Raw genomic sequence first — 14215 nt, 5'->3', positions numbered from 1 at the left:
CCTGCTCATGATTCTACAAGAGGAAGAGGTGGACGAAGAGGAAGAGGAAGATACTTCAGAGGCAGGGGGGGCAGACACTCTCAAGAAGAAAAAGCAGATCTGCATTGCATTCGCTGCAAACGAAATGGATCACATGATGCTTCTACATGCAAGCTACCATGGGAAAAAATTGAGCAGAAAAGAAACCAGCAGAAAGGTAAAACTGATGATGCAGACAAAGGTAAAGCACCTGAATCCGCTCACTATATTGAGGCACAATGTAACATAATGAAGATTTGTTTAATGCTTCACTTGCTTCTTCGAAAAATGATTGGTTGCTTGATTTAGGAGCAACCTGTCATATGACTCATAGGAAAGATTTTTTTGAAGATTTCACTGACAATGTTGATGGAGCAGTATACTTTGCAGATCAGTCAAAAATCAAGCCATCAGGGCTTGGCACAATCAGGCTTAAACTACCTGGTCTTCTAGACTTTCTTCTGGATCATGTTCTATATCTCCCACAGCTTAAGAGAAACTTGTTGTCCTTGGTCCACATCCGCCAGCAAGGTCACTCCATTCATATGTTTGATGGTAAGCTTGAGGTAAGAAAAGCTTCTGACCACTCACTTGTCATGAGGGGAATAGAAGAAGAAAGACTTCTCAAACTGCAAGGAACCTCTGCTCATGCACAACATTTCTCATATATTTCTCATCATGAAGAAGGTACACTTCCATCAAGTTTATTATGGCATGCTAGATTTGGACATTTAAACTATGACAGTCTCCACTTATTGAAGAAAAATGGTGTTGCTGGTTTGCCTACAATTCCTAGAAAACGTAAGCAATGTGATGCTTGCATTCTAGGAAAGCATAGCAAACAGTCTTTTCATGATTCACATTCAAGAGCACATAGGAAGCTTGAACTCATTCATTCAGATTTATGTGGTCCAATGCCTGTTCCTTCTGCAAATGGAAATAAATATATCATGACATTTATTGATGATTACACCAGAATGTGTTGGGTTTATTTATTGAAGAACAAATCTGATGCTTTTCAAACATTCAAGAATTTTCATAAATGGATTGAAAATGATGCATAATCTCATATTGGGTCTATACGCACTGATAATGGAAAAGAATATACATCAAACGAATTTGAACACTATCTTCGCCAACATGGGATCAAACATCAAACAACTGTGCCTTATAATCCCCAACAGAATGGTGTAGCAGAAAGAATGAATAGAACAATCTTGAATATGGTACGATCCATGCTTTTCTTCAAAAATGTAAAGATAATGTTTTGGGTTGATGTTGTTCTATGTGCTGCATAAATAAAGAATAGATGTCCATCTAGTGCTATAAGAAACAAGACTCCTTATGAATTGTGATATGGACATGTTCCTTCGGTAAAACATCTCAGGATCTTTGGTTCCACCTGTTATGCTTTGATACCAAAGGTACATAGAAACAAACTTGGTGCTAGAAGTCGTAAGTGTATCTTCCTGGGGTATTCAAACACATCTAAAGCATACCGCCTCTATGATGAAGTAAATAAAAAGTTTGTTTTATCTAGAGATGTCATTTTTCTCGAATCATCCAAATCTGACAATGTTGTTGAGCGGCAACTTGATCGCTTGGATAGATTCACAAAAACAAAATCATTTCAAGAATTTGATAATCAGATTCCACATCTTGAAGGGGGGATTCCTATACTAGAACAACATGTGGAATCTTCTTCTGAAGAACATTCTCCCCTGCATGAAACTCCAACAACGGATGATGCTTTAAGTGATGTAATTGATAGAATTGGGAGACTCAATCTTGATTCAGTCCCAACTCAATCAACAGAGCAGCCTGGACCATCTCCGAAAGGTCCCCCAAAGTGGCTGACAAAGACACTTGAAAGTGTTCATCTTGATGAAATTGGAAAAACAGGAACCAGAAATACAAACCGACAAGATGGAGGTGATGTAGATGACTCTAATTCACCTATTGATATGGATGTTACTTATGATTGTGAATTGAACTTGTCTACAGATTTTGAACCAACTTCCTTCAAAGAAGCTGCTTCTCATGATGAATGGAAAGAAGCAATGCAAAAGGAGTATGATGCCCTCATAAAGAATGGCACTTGGAAGCTGGTTGATCCTCCATTTGGAACCAAACCAATTGGCTGCAAGTGGGTCTACAAGAACAAATACAAAGCTGATGGCTCACTTGACAAGCACAAAGCTAGGCTTGTGGCAAAAGGTTTTGCACAGAATGAAGGGGTCGATTATGAGGAAACTTTTGCCCCGACAGCAAAATGGGCCACCATCCGGACACTCTTCGCACTAGCTGCTCAGAACGGTTGGAAAGTCCATCAAATGGATGTAAAAACTGCATTCTTGAATGGAGATCTAAAAGAGAATGTTTTTATGTCCCAGCCTGAAGGATTCGCTGTGAAAGGACATGAACATAAAGTATGCAAACTTGTGAAGTCCTTGTACGGCCTCAAACAAGCACCACGAGCCTGGTATGAAAAACTAACAGAGCATCTTCTAAAACTCAACTTCAATCATTTTGATCTTGATGATGCAACTTTATTTATCAAGAAAGTTGTCTAAACAGTTGTATATCTTGTGGTATATGTAGATGATCTTTTAATGACAGGGAACAATGAAAGCTATATTGCATCCATAAAGAAAGAATTAGGAAAAAGTTTTGAAATGACTAATTTGGGCTATGTTCATTATTATCTTGGCATTGAAGTAACCCAACATCCAAAATCCATATTTCTTTCTCAAAAGAAATACATTGGAGATTTGTTAAACAGATTTGGCATGAAAGAGTGCAATCCTCTTTCTACTCCAATGGAACAAAACTTAAAGCTCACATCTATTGAAGGAAAGGAATTTGAGGATGCAACAAAGTATAGACAGCTTATAGGAAGTCCCATCTACCTCACTACTACTAGACCAGACATTTCATTTGCTGTTGGAATCCTCTCCAGGTTTATGCAAAAGCCTTGTGAGGGACATTGGTCTGCTGCAAAAAGAGTTCTAAGGTACTTGAAGGGAACTCAAGACCTTGGAATCAAATATACACAGGTGGACGACTTCAGCTTGATTGGATACTCTGATTCAGACTTCGATGGAGACAAAGAAACTGGAGTATCTACTTCAGGATATGCTATGAGTCTTAGATCAGGAGTTGTCTCTTGGAGATCACGCAAACAATCAGTTCCAGCAGATTCCACAACAGAAGCAGAATACGTGGCAGCAGCTGAAGCAATGAAAGAAATTGTGTGGCTCAGGAAAATTCTTGAAGATTTGCAGGTAAAACAAGTACAATCAACTCCACTCATGATTGACAACACCTCTGCAATAAAGTTGGCCAAGAACCCAAAGTTCCATGATCGTACTAAGCACATCAATACTAAATATCATCTGATCCGACATCATGTTGAGGCCAAAACAATCCATCTCCGTCATTGTTCCACAAATGAGCAAATTGCAGACATCTTCACCAAAGCGCTTGGAAGAGAAAAGCTTGAAAGATTCAGAACGATGCTTGGACTCACCAACATCCCTTCAGATTATGGGGGGGAATTGTTGACACCTAATCCTCAGCGGTTGGGTGTACCCGGAATGTGAACAGTCATCAAGTAGATGAACTAATCAGTCACATTCCTGTATATAAACAATTGTTACCTAATGAAATCAATCAATCAGTTTTCTTCTGCCAAGTCTGGAGTTACCCTGGCCTGACACATTCATTAGATGGAAGAATTTCAGCATGCATTCCAATGTAAAATTTCTAATTCATGATAGCAAATATGCAGTCAAAACTTTTACCCTACACAGCTGAAACTAAGAAAAATATTGGTTAAAACTTAATATTTTTTAGAAGTAAAATCATAAATCGATCAAGAGTCTAGGCTCCACATATCAAAATTGTATATCAATTCTGCAAGTGAGAGAGTGTGGCTCTAAAAAAAAAGCTACAAACCAATATTGGTAAGCTAGAAACTTGTCACAACAATGACATAATTGTTCATTAACACTAAAAGAATATTTACAATGAATACTTGTATTTGTTCACTAATGCGCCCTTCATATGTTTTATACAATAAGAGATGGTTCCATGCATGCGAGAATGTCCAAGAACATATAATTGTAACTCCCTAAATAATGCACCCCACGTGTACCAAGAATAGGTAAGCAAGTGAGAGTGTGGCTCTAAAAAAAAAATCTACAAATCAATACTAGTAAGCTAGAAATTTACTGAAACAATATTTACAATGAATACTTGTATTTGTTCGCTAATGCGCCCTTCATATGTTTTTATACAATAAAAGAAGGGTCCATGCATGCAAGAATGTCCAAGAACATCTAAGTGTCACTCCCTAAGTAAAGCACCCCACATGTACCAAGAATACGTAGACCCCTGACAACACATGCCAAATACACTCCATATGATGGCCCAAACCAACAAACTCTACCTAAGCACACACATTTAGATAACTCCTCAAGTAATGCAATGCATCCCACATGTGCCAAAAATAGATACACACACCCTTCCATTTTGTGACCACATGCCAAGCACTCACCTCAATATTTAAATGCAAATAACACACTAATGACTAATCACTAGTCAGCTAATCCACTTTAGTCATTAAACACCACTACTAAAGTTAGAAAATCCCTAAAATAAGAAATGAAAAAAAAATTATGATTATGGAGAAAAGGGTAAAAGCAATAAAAAAAAAACCCACAAACCATGTGCACACGATCAATGCACAAAAAGTGCAAAATCTAACCAAAAAAAAGGTGGCCTAGAGAGATTCTAATGTTATGTGATATGAGAGATGTTAATGGATTGTAATATGATATCTAATAATGAGAATGAATATACTTTTCTTTAGCATTATGTTGTCTTATATATTGTCTTGTGTGATTGTGATTCTATTTATTCCTTTTTGCTGCAAATTAAATTGTGGTTTGTGAAGCTAAGAAAGTAAGGATGGATTTGGGTTCACTGCCCTTCACAAATTAATCACTTCTCACTCAAAGTAGCCAACAAAACAGTCCATCGGGCTAGGCTGAATAGTGGATGTCTCACATCGGAAGGCATTTGCAACTAATATAAGGGGCCCCACCTAGGTTCGAATCTCGGTTTACCCATCTAGTGTGACTTGTGGGAAGTTGCATTAGGCTCAAGAGTATAGTGGCAGTCCCACTGACTTGATACCGGGTGATGTTCCGCATCGGAAGGTTTTGACAACTAATATAGAGGCCCTGCCTAGGTTCGCAACTCAGTTTACCCATCTAGCATGGCTTGTGAGCGGTTGTGTTAGGCTCAAGGGTGTAGTTGCAATCCCACTGACTCGATTCCAGATATCTTTAGTGACAAGCAACAGCCTAACAGGTCTACTAATTCTCCTGCTAAAAGATAGAAAAAAGTAACCAACAAAACAAGTGTCACCAATTTCCTCATAAATAAATTGCATTGTATGCTAACCTCTTTTTACAAAGTTTTATCAAATATTTTGTTGCAAGGATAATGGTACCATTAATAGTTTCCCTTCACTACAACACAACCTTCAACGCAAATCTACCTTGATAAAGTAACCTTTCTATTTAAAAATCCTCTATTACATGAAATCCATGAAATCCCTACTATTGCAAAAGGATATGAATTCATTAGAACCAATAATTCTCCAAAAGGGGGTTACAATAATCCTAAATTCGTAGAAAAGAAAATAAGAAAAATTGAAACCGTGAATAAGAGAGCATGTAAACTTAACCATTAAAGATAGGGCATAGGCAACATAGAAGCTTACCTACATATCTCTTAGGAGATCAACATAACAAGCTAATCCAAACGCTGACAGGTGTAGAGCCTTTATGTGTGAGAGAAACTATTTGACCTCTCAAAGTTGGTCTCCTACCATAATCAAAGGAACTTGACACATCTGATAGGAAAAATTGGCAAAATTGATCCAAGTTGACCTTAATAGAATACTATATCATTTTAAGAATATATTTGACCTCCCAAAGTTGGTCTCCTACCATAATCAAAGGAACTTGACACATATGATAGGCAAAATTGGCAAAATTGATCCAAGTTGACCTTAATAGAATACTTTATCCTTTTAAGAATATTTCAACCCATTTATGGGGCACATTTTTCAAGCTAAAACATTCACTTTCCAATCTCCTACAATATCATATTTACTGCAGCCTTACCAAAATGATCACAGACCCTTTTACATAACCTATTATGGTCTCTCTTAAGGATCCATGGACTCCAGTCATTGTTGGTATAAACACAGATAACAACCAGCCCCAAGCATTAGCTCAAGAGGTCATGAGTCAAACATGAGATCTCTCCTCCAACTTCCAAGTTGGGGAGGTCATGGTTTCGACTCTGCTTATCCCCCCTCAGGGTTGGGTACTGGGAACTTAGTCACCAGCTGTTTGTCCTAGTTTCCACCCATTGACAATGGTGAAGTTTTCAGGGATTTCATGTGCATGGTTATATGGAAAAAAGAGGAAAAAAAAATACAGACAACAAGATGCTCAAGAACAATTTCACATGTAATGTAGCATGTAAAGGTGAGTAATTGCATATATGTGCTTGTCTCGTCAAAAATTTTGCAATTTTTATCAAGCTCCTCTCAGTTCAAATTGCAATACTGGCATGGGAAGCTATCGTGTTCAATTTAATTTGTGGATTGACCTTTGCCGCCATGGAAAACCAATCTAAAACTTCCAGATGCCTGTACACTCGACTGGGATGTCCTTTTCACTAGAATATAGATCACCTTGTTCATTTTAAGAATTTTTGCATCGTTCTGAGAGAGGAGCTTCTCTTGTCCCATCCAACTGTTAAAATTTCTTTTGGTATGAAAATTTTCAAAATGTCATTCTTCCTGCCAAATTTTTAGAGACTTCTGCTGCTGAAGGAGAAGACTGCTGATCTGATTGTCTGGAATTTTTCAAGATATTTTCTATCTGCAACAACATATGCAAATTTATCACATTTACAAAATGCTACATTTATTTCCAATCTTCTAGCTCATACTTCCCTAGCAGTATGAATCAATCCTGAAAGCTTAAGGATGCATTCATGACTTTGCTCAATCACATCCAGGACTTCACCTGAACTTCAAGATGTTCTCTGAAATGCTTGGCCAAGTATGCTTTAGACTAGAATTTGCCAGTAAAGACTTTTCTATACACACTAATTTGTTCATCATGTTCAACAAGAAGGATAAGGCCAAGAAAGTTAGATATCCAACCTACAGCTAAGAATGAGCTGATCTAAAGGCAAGAAGGCAATCACAAATACTTAAATTTAAATACAAATACTTCAGATCAGTCTGTGATTTTGAACAGAAGAATCCAGGTTGAATCATATTTGAATTTTAAATCCTCGCAGAATCCCCCTGCTGCCATATACATGACCAAATACTCCCCTACTCTGATACTGTTTATCAGAGCAATATGGAAGCATGATTTCTTGACAGAGTGCTGTTAAAGTCTACAATAAAATTAATGACAGGGACGACATATTCATGCTAGAAAAGATTATTTGATTCCTGTCAGTCAAAGAAAACCTATAGATGAAGCGTCCAGGATATTCATTATTATCAGTCCTTCAGAGAATGTTTCCAGATGACATAATGTCATCCTTCTACCAATCCTTTCATGAACAACACTTTAGCTTATATATTTAGTGGACCTACTAACTACATCCCAGTAAACTTTGAAGGCTGAGAATAGGGTTTGCACAGAAACTAAAATAACAGCCCTTTCAGTATGATTCTACCATATTCAGATAAAAGTACGGCACAGTTACCTGGCTGCATTAACCTGGCAATCTTTAAAACCCTTTGACTGTAAAAATGTCATTATAGTTAATTGGTTAATTAAGGATGCATTAAAGCCTAACTTCTACAAAGAAAAACTTGATGCATAAAACTTCATCTTTGTCAAAGTTCAAAGTCTCCCCTCTAAAATTCAATTGTGACAAAAAGTATAATAAAAGAAATATTTTTCCTATTAGCAAATAGATAATTGAAATTCAAGTGGCCACGAGGAGCTTATTTTCTATAGTATCCAAGCATTAAGTTTACGTCTATTTTTCTGAATATAGAAGTCACCCTTGTGTGTCAAACTCAAACAATGAAATATATTGAACCGGATAGCATATAAAAATATTTAAATTATGGCCAAAGCTAGACAAAAAACGAAGGAAACTATCATTGGCTATCAAATATTCAAATCTATTAATGTGAAAAGAAAATGAACTCACAGGATACGACCATTAATGATGTCAAAATAATAAACTGGAAATAGAACCAGGCATTGGGTAGATAATTCAAACAGAACATAAGAGTCACATATTGTATCAGTATTGCAAACAAAAGAGGCAGTTAAAATGATAACACAAGATATTGTTGGGAAGAGTCAATTATTGCATCAGTATTGCAAAGAAAGAAGGCAGTTAAAATGAAGACAAAAAAAAGATCTTATCAGGCATGTTGTTTTATGATAAATACTAGTGTCTCTGTCCTCCTCTCAAAAGGTTTACTACATAGTTATTTCTGTGCGTACTGCAAAAACATCAAATATCTTACTTATACAACATACACCACAGAAATTACAAAGCTTCACATGAGCTGCTAAGCTGCTAGGTTCATATAAAGATAGTTATTGACTATATACTTGACCAAGTTGTAGTTCAAACTTCAAATATGACCCATTATTTGACTTACCAGAACAACTGTCTGTATTGAAATCTGAAGGTGGCCTTCTCATATAGAGTTAAGATAGTAAGTTCATTTATACCAAGTATAGATCCATCCTAACTACAGATCTACCAAGCACCGAGAAAGATCAAATCTCTTGATATGCAAACCTCTTTCTAGAATGCAAAACTTGAAAAAAAGGTTTAGACATCAAGAGATTTAATTCCTTTTAGTGCTTGATAAATCCGTGGTTAAGATGGATCTATAGTGGTTCATATAAATATAGTTATTGACTATATACTTGACCAAGTTGCAGTTCAAACTTCAAATATAACCCATTAAATGACTTACCAGAACAACTGTCTATATTGAAAACTGAAGGCGGCCTTCTCATATAGGCTTAAGATAGTAAGTTCATCTATACCAAGTATAGATCCATCCTAACTACAGATCTACCAAGCACCGAGAGGGATCAAATCTCTTGATATGCAAACCTTTTTCTAGAATGCAAAACTTGAAAAAAAGGTTTAGACATCAAGAGATTTAATTCCTTCTAGTGCTTGATAAATCCATGGTTAAGATGGATCTATAGTGGTTCTGAATTACACATTTCCCTCTTATTAAGAAGTAACTAAATTATTTTACTTTAATGACTTCTTCCTTTCGAGGATTGAAATATTTTACTAGGGTCAAAATATATAGTTCACATTGAAATATATTAGTTAATATCCCCACAGTGGGTGTTCAAAAATGGCACCTCCCTCTCTGCCTCATTAATATGATGCTAATAATCGTCCCAGCATGCCAGACATATGGCAGATAAACAAGGAACGAGTCACCTCACAAGTGAGAGCTGACAGGAGCGATCATGCTAGAAAGTTGGCAAGGTACAGGTTAAGTACTCAGCAGCATGGCTCAAAGATATGTTGGTTAATGGCAGAGGGCAAATCTTACACAGGAATGATACCAGAGATTTATGATTGGAGTAATGCAACTCACTCCCACAGTGCCACCGAATGCTTGTAATCATGACAGCACCTGAACGTATGATAGAAGGATCTCCACAGCTCAGTGGCACCACCTCCAAGCATTGGACGACAACACTATTTAACATTCAGCAACCTCATATCTGCAGCATAATGGCTACCATCGATTCTGGCAATATCCCACAATCCAAGAGCCTCCAACTCCATTATCAAGACCATGCCAAGGCTTATGAGAGTGGTCTCCTTCATAGTTGGAGAATTCGAACAGAGTCAACCCATTAATTGCGCTCAACTTGGCTATAAGTTCTACCATGTGGCGGGTAAGACTCCTGGCTTTCCATTTTGGTGGTTTCAGTGTTATATTATGTCTGTGGTTCCATCTTTGGATTGTCAGCATTGTGGTTCTCTATATCCTTTCTTGAGAATCTCAATTTTGTCTGGAATCCTTGCCATCCCAGAGTGTTTCTAACCTCCCCCCTCGCCCAACACTCCTTAACTGCATCCATTTCCCTTCAGTCACCCCTCTCACGATGTTCCACACCAAACCTTGTTCCAATTTTTACTCTTTGTAATCCATCCCCCTGCCTCAGATCTGCATTACCTAGCCCCTTCATTGTGAAATTTTTAGTATTGTTGCAATTACTGGTTATTGTTCTGTTCAGATATTTTGCCAACTGCAAAATAATTGCAGCAAACACTAAATAAAACACAATTGCAACTTCACTAAAAATAAATAATCACGGGAACTAAGAAAATTATGCGCACACACAAATAATGAACACCAGTATTTTCGGACAAATGTCCCTAGAAAAACCCCGATGGGAAAACCAGTCTGTAGATGAGGGTTTTATTATTAAAATTATTCGGAAAAAATATTACAACTAGTTGTTGTAAGATGGCAAGCCTCCAGAAATTATTCTTATCACTTCTTCAAGTCTCCTTGACCTTCTGGAGGCAATTCGGCCCACCAAAACAAATTTAGCCTCCCTCTGAAGCTCGTTTTGGCTCACATATGGAGCCTAGCAGATAAACTTGGCCCTCCTGGCAACTCGTACTGGCTGGGAAAATCAACTCAGCCTCCACTAGAAAATCTCAACTTCCACTGGCACATAGATCCTCTTGTGCAAATCGATCTCTCCTACAAATTCTCCTTGCTTTGAAATTTCTCCCCCTCTAAGCAATTTGCACTGCCTGCTAGGGTAATTCGCAACCCCTATTGGAGCAACTAACACCACTGGAAAATCAGCCTCTCACTGCAAAAAAATCGATCTACAATCTTCCCTGGAAATCACTGTGAAGAATCTCCCTCGCAAGCTCTACTAAAACCCCTATTGTTGATGTCCCTACGTTGCCTCTACACGCTTGCTATTATTACAACTCTGTGTCTCGATGTGCTCTCCAAATGCCCATCGATTTCCTCTTATAATCTCTCGTTGATGAATCAACGGCCATGATATAATCACAATCGATGGCTAAGATCATCTTGACCCCTTCTCATGACTTTTCCGGAAGTCTCTAGAGGAAAATCGATTTACCCCAATTAATATTGATTAATTAAGCTTATTTCCCTACGCTAAACTTAGAAAATTAATTAACTACTTAATTAAATCTAATCATGGCCTTTTCTCACGATATCTTTTCTAGGTATTGGAGAAAATGTGTTCCCTGGCCTCATGGACACAATTTGCAACTAGAACACCTATCCAAACTACATAAACTAACATTCCCTCTTAGCGAGGAACGTGTTCTGCATAACACCCAACTTGTCTCTGAAAAAGATGAACCTTGCCTTCCCCAAAGCCTTAGTTAGAATATATGCTACCTACTCATCTGTAGGTATATATTGTAGCTAGACAATCCTGCACTGCACACAATCCCTGATGAAGTGGTACCTGATGTCTATATGCTTGGACCTGTCGTGAAAAACCAGATTTTATGACAACTTGATGCAACTCTAATTGTCGCATTGTATTACTATAATCTCTATCCTCTTGCCAAACAAGACTACCAACGGCTTTTGAAGCCAAATGGCCTCGTATGTAGCCATGTTCATTACTATGTACTTTGCCTTGACTGAACTCAGTGACACGAACTTCTACTTCCTACTATACCAAGAAACAACTCTCGATCCCATGCTGCCCTCCAACAGACCACGAGTTACCAATCCTTCTTGCAGCATCTGCTCCTGGTTAGGGCGTCCAACCACTTAGGAAACCCTTCATCTTGGCTGCTAACAGATTTCCAAATTGTCCTCTCTTAGGACACCATCCACTAGCATCAATTCAACCTTAACATATCAATATAATACATATTGAGCCTTGCTCAGCTTCTGCGTCACTCTGGTGCAATCTGCTACATACTAAGCCCTCACTCGCACTACCTGCACTCGTTCATTCCTGCACTCACGCTTTCCTGTAGTCGCGTTCCTGCACTCGCATGTTCCTGCACTCTCATTGTCTTTCTTAATATGTGTAGACTATGAAAGACGCTTCTTGGATGTGTCTAAATGCCTCACACTTGACCTATATTTATAGGCATCAAGTGGCCCCAACAAATTTTTCTTTGGGCACTACTTTAACCTCAAGACAACCTACCCAACTAGACAAATTTACCCATATTAACTTCAAAAATTCATTTCTCTTCAACCACAACTCGGAATCAAATGATTTCTAATGCGTCGGATTCGTATCGACAAGTACTATCATCCTCATCCATCACACGTCGAAATCTCTCCATCATTTTGTCCCCAACATCGATGGGTGCAAAACCCCAAGATTGGGTTTCAAGCCCACAAGGCCATTTACGGAGCTCCTTCCTCCAAACCCTTGATCCTCAAGGCTTGAAGTACCTCCCAAGCTACAAAAATCAACAAATTTTGCAAATGCTTCTTTCTGATGATGATGAAGTGAGAAAAAATTTATCTTCCTGTTTTGCTAGATGACTTCCTCCAACCATATAAACTGCTCACTTCAGTTGTCTTTTTATGCTTCCAGTGAATATGTTATCTCAATCTTTGCTATAATGCATCCTATCATAGTTGTGATGTTTTCTCTCATAACAGCTATCTTCTACAAACTAAAAAGAACTAAGTATATGACGTTTCCTTAGTCATAGTAGAGGTCTTGCACTTCCTCCTTCTTTCTCTTCTTTTCAAGTTCTGCTACTTCTTTGCTAACATGGGTTTCATTTCTTTCTTTTCTCTTTGTGTTGTCCTTCTTGAGTTTAGGACAATCCTTTTGAAATGCCCATATTCATTACATTCATAGCATTGAATTTTAAGCATATCAATTTTCTTTTGAAACTTCTTTCGAGACTCAAACATCCCAAATTTTCCTTTCCTCCTTGCCATAGCAGCATATGCTTGTGTTTGCTCAGTTGCTCCAACGTCATTCTTCGCCATTAATCTTGTTTCAATCTTGCATAATGACCATAGATCATTGAATGATGTAGTTTCCTTCTTCCCATAGATGCCCGATATAAAGTTGCCCCATTCATCATGTTGTCGCCTAAAATCGCACCAGCAGCACAAGTGCTGCAGGGGAGATAGAAAGCCTCCTAGAGACAGCCTCTGGGCTGATTGTAGACCAGTGCATGAGACATCTTAAAGAGAGGAGTGCTTGATCCAAAATGGATTTTGGATAGACTCCTAAGTCTAAGTGTTCCTCACAGAGGAAAATGAAAGTCCAAGGAAGTTCTTGGACATAAACCCATTGCAGAGATCTTTTCCTTCTGAATCTACTGCAACTTGAATGCAAAATGGACTTAGGATGCAGAAGTTATCGCAGAAAGAAGATGCTCTATTTCTTTGGAAAAAGAGGCAAAATCCCCTAAAATTGGCAAAAACCCTTATAAAGGGAAATCGAATCGGAAAAAGGCAAAGGATCGAACTTAAGTGGAGGCAAGAGAAACTCTGATCCACCGATCAGATGAATCGGATCGGAGGCAGACACATGAGATATCGGGACCCTGGATCTGGCGATTGCGATCATGCGATACACCGATCGTCGATGATCGGCATCGGCGATGCATAGAACCTCGGGCCGAGCGACATTGCGATCGCCGAAATCGGCGATCGACAATCGACGACCCCCGATGTCGATAAAAAGGTCGGACCCAATAAGTTTTCAAAGCCCGATTGTATAAAATTTCAGGTCCGAGAATTCGGATTTCCACATATTTCCCGTGTATTTGGGATTTACCCAAAACACATATGCGACGCGATAAGCGATGAAAACAGACCCGAAAGGGTTTGAAAAGGCAGTTGCATAACATTTCAAGTCCGCCATAAAGCCATTTTGCGATGTTTTCAGTGTTTTAATATATTTTTCAAATACAAAGGGAAACCACAAAACGAGCGGGATTTCGGGTGGGTTGTAGGCAGTAAGTGGTTTTGGCCGGGCTCCGCCCAAACCCATACACTAGCTACCACATGGCTAGGTACCGGAGAGAGAAAACCACCCTTTTCGAGCAAGGAATCTCCGTGCGCGTTAGGCACCCGAAATCAATA

The 14215-nt window shown here is 38.4% G+C and overlaps 1 protein-coding gene across 1 annotated transcript in view; it reads right to left on the bottom strand.

Moving 5' to 3' along the window:
- Positions 1–6160: 6160 nt before the first annotated feature.
- The window catches only part of LOC149209048 (lipid phosphate phosphatase gamma-like), a 37940-nt gene continuing 29885 nt past the window's right edge, over positions 6161–14215 (bottom strand). Inside the window, exon 2 of the mRNA XM_089396271.1 lies at positions 6161–6983. The gene's annotated coding sequence lies outside the window, so the exon portion shown is untranslated. The remainder of the gene's footprint in view (positions 6984–14215) is intronic.

Source organism: Pinus tabuliformis, chromosome 1_2 (assembly GCF_031772625.1).
Source record: "Pinus tabuliformis cultivar Carrire ecotype Pingquan chromosome 1_2, CPIR1, whole genome shotgun sequence".
Classification (NCBI taxonomy): domain Eukaryota; kingdom Viridiplantae; phylum Streptophyta; class Pinopsida; order Pinales; family Pinaceae; genus Pinus; species Pinus tabuliformis.
This window is presented reverse-complemented; position numbering and strand designations above follow the sequence as displayed.